The sequence below is a fragment of the Leptopilina heterotoma genome, unplaced genomic scaffold (genome assembly GCF_015476425.1).
Source record: "Leptopilina heterotoma isolate Lh14 unplaced genomic scaffold, ASM1547642v1 Lhet_38, whole genome shotgun sequence".
Lineage (NCBI taxonomy): Eukaryota > Metazoa > Arthropoda > Insecta > Hymenoptera > Figitidae > Leptopilina > Leptopilina heterotoma.
The window spans coordinates 2,882,400-2,888,791 of record NW_025111054.1 but is presented as its reverse complement, the minus strand read 5'-3'; the positions used below and the strand labels follow the sequence as shown (position 1 = coordinate 2,888,791).

At 39.8% G+C, this 6,392-nt stretch overlaps 1 protein-coding gene across 1 annotated transcript in view; it reads left to right on the top strand.

Moving 5' to 3' along the window:
• Positions 1-3,293: 3,293 nt before the first annotated feature.
• Positions 3,294-6,392, top strand: part of LOC122505927 — a 40,040-nt gene continuing 36,941 nt past the window's right edge. The window contains exon 1 of the mRNA XM_043617812.1: positions 3,294-3,365. The gene's annotated coding sequence lies outside the window, so the exon portion shown is untranslated. The remainder of the gene's footprint in view (positions 3,366-6,392) is intronic.

Genomic DNA, 6,392 nt, shown 5'->3' with positions numbered 1-6,392 from the left:
TGGAATTCCACAGGGTTGCTGGAAATAGTTAAGCTAACCGTTCCCAGTGTTGTTACCACGTGATTTGTTATCCCAGAAATCTCGATGCACTTGTCTTTGACAAGTGTGAGTTCAGGATTCAAAACACATAGTTTAACCAGATTCGAATCTGACCCTGGGTCTACAAGGAATTAAACCTTATCATGCTTGAATTCGGGGGCCTGTAGTAGAACTACTGGGGAGTCCTGGGCCGCTGCTCCTGTTGTAGAGAACCGACAGTGTTCTCGGCGAAATGTACATTCCTCGGACGCTGGGGAGTCGGGCTCGCTGTCGCGTCTTGACGACGAGCCGGTTGATAGTTTAAATTCCCCTGGGGTGCCGGAGAAACAGCCTGTGGCGGTGTCGCGCCAGAGTGATACCCTTGATTTTGTCTGGGATATTGTCCAGGTGTTTGAATTGATTGTTGATTCGGTTGTGGTATTGGCTGTGGAATTGGCTGCTGGAATGTTGGGTTAGGGAAGTATGAGGGGTTATGAGGTGGAATATTCATGGGGGGTGGGGAAGGGTATGGAAATGGGGGTAGGTATTGAGGCATCATTGACCTGTAGAACTGACCCAATTGTTCCGGAGTAAGATGGAGTACATCTGAGGACCGATGATTCGAAGAGGAGGGGGCACGGGACGCAGTTCCTCGTTCTGGGTCAGACCTTTTTTTCCCTCAGAATTGTGTTGTTCTAATTGCTTAGAGTACGGACTGGGGGGGCGGGGTCTTTCTTCTATCTTATTAATGTGATATGAAGTGGAACGTGACCTTTCCGAATAATTTTCACGTTCCTCTGCCTGAAGCGCATATTCCAAGGCCTCCTCCATGTTCCGCTACGTCGGTGATAAAAATTCCGGCTCGTTTTACGGCTTGTACGAAATCTCGTAAGGGGGGGGGGGGTTTCCGTCAAATACCGGTATATCACATGCGCTTGTGCGTAACGTGAACCGGTCAATGGCTGAACTTGCGTCCGCACCCGCAGGGTTCATAGTTCCGTTTAGGACGGCATTTCCGGGTGGCCCTCCACCCGGACGTCGTTCGTTGTTCCTATCCTGTTCGTTGTTCCTATCCCGTAGATCGTCCGGGTCAGAATCACCGTGATCGGACATGATGTGTGCTGTTAAGGTTAAATGAGAGATAGGCAGAGAGAGAAATGTGTAAAATTAGAGATAAAGTTAGTTCTAGGAGAGGAAAATGATACTTGAAATTGTGGGCGTCGCCACCGCGGAAAATTCCTGCAGCTTGGTGCAAAGTCGGCTATGTTCAAGTTAATATTCTTGTTCCTCCCTTTCTAATTCTGCTCTCGATTCTGCATAACCCTTTTTATGATTAAAGCTGTGATTTTTGATTCGAGTTCCTTTTGAACTTTTGGGTGTTTGTCATTAAGGGCTCGGAACTTTATGCATAACCTACAATTTTCACCTTTAGTTATTCTTTCGATAGGTGCTGAGTATGAGGATGGGTTTGATTGAGACAGGGGCATTTTTTTTTAAGAAAAATTATAGTTTTAGGTCCTTTAATAACTTTTCCACTTCGCTCAAGGATTCGGTAAACGAAATAGATTTGTCTTGTTCTTGCGTAATTAAGACGTGTATGAGGTTAATTTTTTCTTCCAGACATTCTATTTCCAATTGGAGGTGGAGATTGGATCTCGCTAAATTCGCGCTTTCTCGGGAGTAGAATATTAATAGGGTCCTAATCTTCCGAATGTTCTCTTCGGAATTGTTAAAAAGGATATTTTTCCACTCGGGTGTCATTACCCCTTTATTACTCGATTTTTAGTTCGTCTAATTTTTTAGTCAAAAAATCCATAGCATATTTTAGCTGACGTGCCCGTTTTTCGACACTTGAAACTAACAGGGATTGTGCGAAAGTAGCTTGTGAAAGAGTGGCCAGGGAGGTGTTGAGAAAATATGCTTGTTTTTCCAGATCAGCTGATCGTTTTACCAGCTCCGAATTCTGTTTCATAAGACATTCGTATCTTTCCCCAATCAAATCTATTCCTTCTGCTAATTCCGACCACTGGTCCTGGGAAACCCAGTAACTATGGTGCTTCTGCGAGGGAACATGAATTATCTTGGAGGAAGGTTGACCTTGACAGTTCCTATTCTTTGGATTTTAAGCTTATTTCTTGGGATTATGGAAACAATGTGAGCGGATGTTATGAACGCGAGAGGGATAGATTTTAATTCCGACTGACTTAATAATTCGGGATCAGATATGGGAAATTTGGGACTATATTCTACAAGGTAGTAAAAATCAGACATTTACTCGGCTTAGTCCAAACGTTGGTTTGCATAGGGGTGATTTCGTCTTCGTTCCCGGATTCTGTTCCGAATGTTTTCCCTCATTTCATCAGTAATGTGAATCACTCCGGGAGGTGGGGGAATAAATTCTGGTTGCCTTGGGAGTATATAAATCGGGGGGGGGGGGGGGGAACAATGTCCGGTATTTGCCTTTGATAACACATTAGATAGGGTTAATTAATAATCATTACATCACTATCGTATTCTAAAGTGGTGTCTGAGTCGTCGTCAGGTTGCGTTGTATTTTGTCGCGGTGCGGGGACTACTCTATTATGATTTTCTTGGGCGTATGCTGTTTGTCGTTGTGTTAGTGCCACTTCGACGTCCAAGTCGATTTCAATAATGGGGATTCGTGGTTGTACTAGAATTGGCTGGGCAGGTTCTGGTTGTCTGACAGTGGGTGCAACCTTACAAGTAGGTCTTAACTTTATCACGGGCTTGGTGAGGCGGTAATAAATTTCCGATTCTGGTGCCCTATTTGTTCATCGATATGTGTCGTTTTCCGGCGCGTTTTCCTCTTTTTGATTTTCCTGGGTTAGAGGACATTTCCAAGTGACATTTTAACTTCAAAAAAAAAATCCCAATAGTGCTCTAAATTACAGATTCGGCACGGGAGCTCTCCTAGGCGGAACGATCGGTTGTCCAACGGCGCTTCCTAGTATAAGGGAAAGAAGAACATAAATTTCCTTATTTCCGAATTCCGGTTAGAATTCTCTAGGATTCGACCAGAAGGTTTACAATCATGCGACCTTGTACCCACAGCCGGCGATTTTGTTTTGCTAGTCGTTAGGACTAATTTTTTACTAATCCCAACAAATACGCATTTAAAGCACTATTATAAATTTTCCTTTTTCTTTTGTAATATTAAGTGTCAGAATTTTATTCGGGGTGACTTAAAGGATAGCCAACTCGATGCAACTCACTCGCCCAAGTATTGCAGGAGTGACTGGCCAGGTATGAGAATAGAAAGAGTCTACGACCTGAAAGCACACCGCTTGGTTTTCAACCTGGAGATATACGAATCCAAGAATATCCACGTAGGTATTATTAATGTAGTCTGCACTTGGATGACCTAAGATAGGGGAGTGGGGTTTTAGGACAGTTTCACAGATATAGTTATATTTATATCCAAAATCTATTGCGACGGTAACTATCTCGTCTTGTAAAATTTCCGAAGTAGCAAGAGTACTACCAAAGCGATAGCAATTTTCGGGAATAGTCATTGGAATAAAATAGTAAAGTTTTTTTTTTGTTTGCGCGGGGGGGGTTATCAGTAACCCCGCTCGATACTGGTTCTTCGTCCGATAATTCCCAAGAAGTAAGACCAGGCGTAAGAATAGGAAGAGTCGATCACTTGAAAACACACTTCCCTATCCTCAATCAGAATATATACCACGCCCAAAACGTCCTTATGAATGCTGTCAAAGTAACCCCCTGTTGGGTATTTTAGTATGGGGCAATCTGGGCTCAAAGCCGTTTGGCAAATGTAGTTATGTTCATAGGACGGGTCTATTAAAAGAATCACTGCTTCATCTTTTAGAAGATCTGAGGTGTATACAATTGTATTCGGGAAATTAAAGTTTTCGAAATTAAACATAACACAAGAGAGAATTGATACGGTTATTCCTTCGATTCTCGTTCCTTCAAAGCCACTTTTACACGCCTCTCGATTTCACGACGCTTATTGTTTTTAATAATTTCGGCCTCAGCCTTGTTTAGAAGGTGTTCAAAAAAATTGGAAAATTCTTTCCAATCACTTAAAGGTTATTTTTGCTCCTTTTTAATGGGTGCAGAAGGTTTCTTGAAAATTTCTGATTCTGAAAATGTTAGAGAAGGATTTTCTTTTGTAACTTTTGGAGAGGGATTTTCTTTTCGGGCTCGTTTCTTAGAACGGTTTCCGCGCAGCCTTGGTTTGTTAGGCATAGCTTAGAGATATTGTAATGGTAAAACAACAAGACTGCAGGTAAAAATCCAGAACCTATTTTGGCAAATAATTTGAAAATCAGTTCTCACGGTGGGCAATTAGAATGAGTCGTCATCTACGACTACTGTCGGAGAGCCAGATTCCAATTTACCGGAGTCGTAGATATTGAAATTACGACCTTTTGGTAAAATCTCGCAAAGAAATTGTCTTTATTGATTGAGTCGTCATCAACGGCATAAGCCGGAGAGCCAAAATCGATTAGGAATAAGTCATCATCTACGACTGCTGTCGGAGAGCCAAATTCGAAATCTGTTGAGACAATTTTCTTGTGAAACTTTATAGTATTGTTTCTTTTCCAAATTATCAGTTCTTGGTGATTATTACTAATCGAAGAGTTACTCGAATTTTAATTCGAATACAAGATCGCAATTGAAGCGAAACTAAATAATTGACAAGCAATCGAAATAAGTTCTGCCACTGAAAATAGTAGGAAAAAGAAGGCTAGTAATGCAGGAGTTATGGTGGTAAAAATTTCTAAGATCATTATACTTAAACTGTTTTAGAATTTGAAATGGTGCCACTGGTAACAGATGTTACCAGGTACATACAAATGCTTATTTTCTTTCTTATAATTTCAATTACAATTTTACCTTATACAAGATTACTCTTAAAGCATATAAACAAAATTACAATATTATATAAGATATCCTAGGATATCCACATGTGATTCCCACGGTATCTAAAATGAATGCATACGGGATATCCAAGGATATCCCAGTGCAAACCCAAAGATATTCAAATCAAAAATTTGTAGGACATCCCAGGACATCCACATGTGATTCCCATGATATCTGAACTAAAATCTATAAAATGTCGCAGGATATTCGCAAGCAATTTTGATGACGTCCAAAGTAAAACGCACGGGATATGCCGGAACACTAATTCACATAATACAATAAATAACCCATGTGGATATATCGGATATTCAATCGCATTCTTCATGATATCCTGATAATAACAATTCTTATCTTATACAAAAATTACCCTTAAAGTATATGCAATAAAATAACAGTAATATTCAGAATATCCCAGGATATCCCAGAGTAATTCCCGTGATATCCATACTAAACATCTATGTGGTATCCCAATATTCTCCAAAGCAATTTCTATGCTACCCAAACTAAAATATGTAGGATATCCCAGGATATCCACACGTGATTTCAATAATATTCGAACTAAAGATGTATAGAATGTCCCAGGACATCCTCAAGCAATTCCCACGACATTCAAATCAAAAATATACGGGATATCCAAGAATATTCCAGGGTAAACCCCAAGATATTCGAACTAAAAATATACAGGGTATCCCAGGATATCCACATGTAATTCCTTATAATTTTCAAAACCAAAATATACGGGATGTCCCAGGATATTTCAGGGTAAACCCCAAGATATCCGAACTAAAATATACAGGATATCCCAGGATATCCACATGTAATTCCTTATAATTTTCAAAACCAAAATATACGGGATGTCCCAGGATATTTCAGGGTAAACCCCAAGATATCCAGACCAAAATTTATAAAATGTCCCAGGACATTCGCAAGCAATCACCACGATGTCTGAACTAAAAACATACATGATATCCCAGGATATCCTGGGGTAAACCCTAAGACATCCGGATAAAATATTGCTCTTACGATATATGTATAAAAATTAAAATAATATTATTTTAATGAGTTCCTGAAAATCATAAAGTTTAATTAACTAGTCTTTTATTTCTAGTTATAATAAAGCGCTTAAATAGCCCAACCTCGTTTCCGGTGCGGTTCTGATGTAGGCTTATGCTTTGTGGTATCTCAGGATATCACCTTTCAGCTGAGCATAGGTTTAAAAGAAATGTGGGGAGGGGACTTTAATATTAATTTGAAAATTAGAAAAAAAATTAAGGAATCAAATATTAATTTTAAATTTAAATTAATGTTAGGTTATACCGTAACAACCTACCGTGAATATTCCGTTTTCGTCCCCGAAAACTAGCCGCGGTGGAAACGAAGTTAGGGTGCGTGTAATTTTATGAGTTTCAGGAAAACAGGCCCTTCTTTGTTCTTTCTCTTTTCGAAGAAAAATTTTTTTTTTA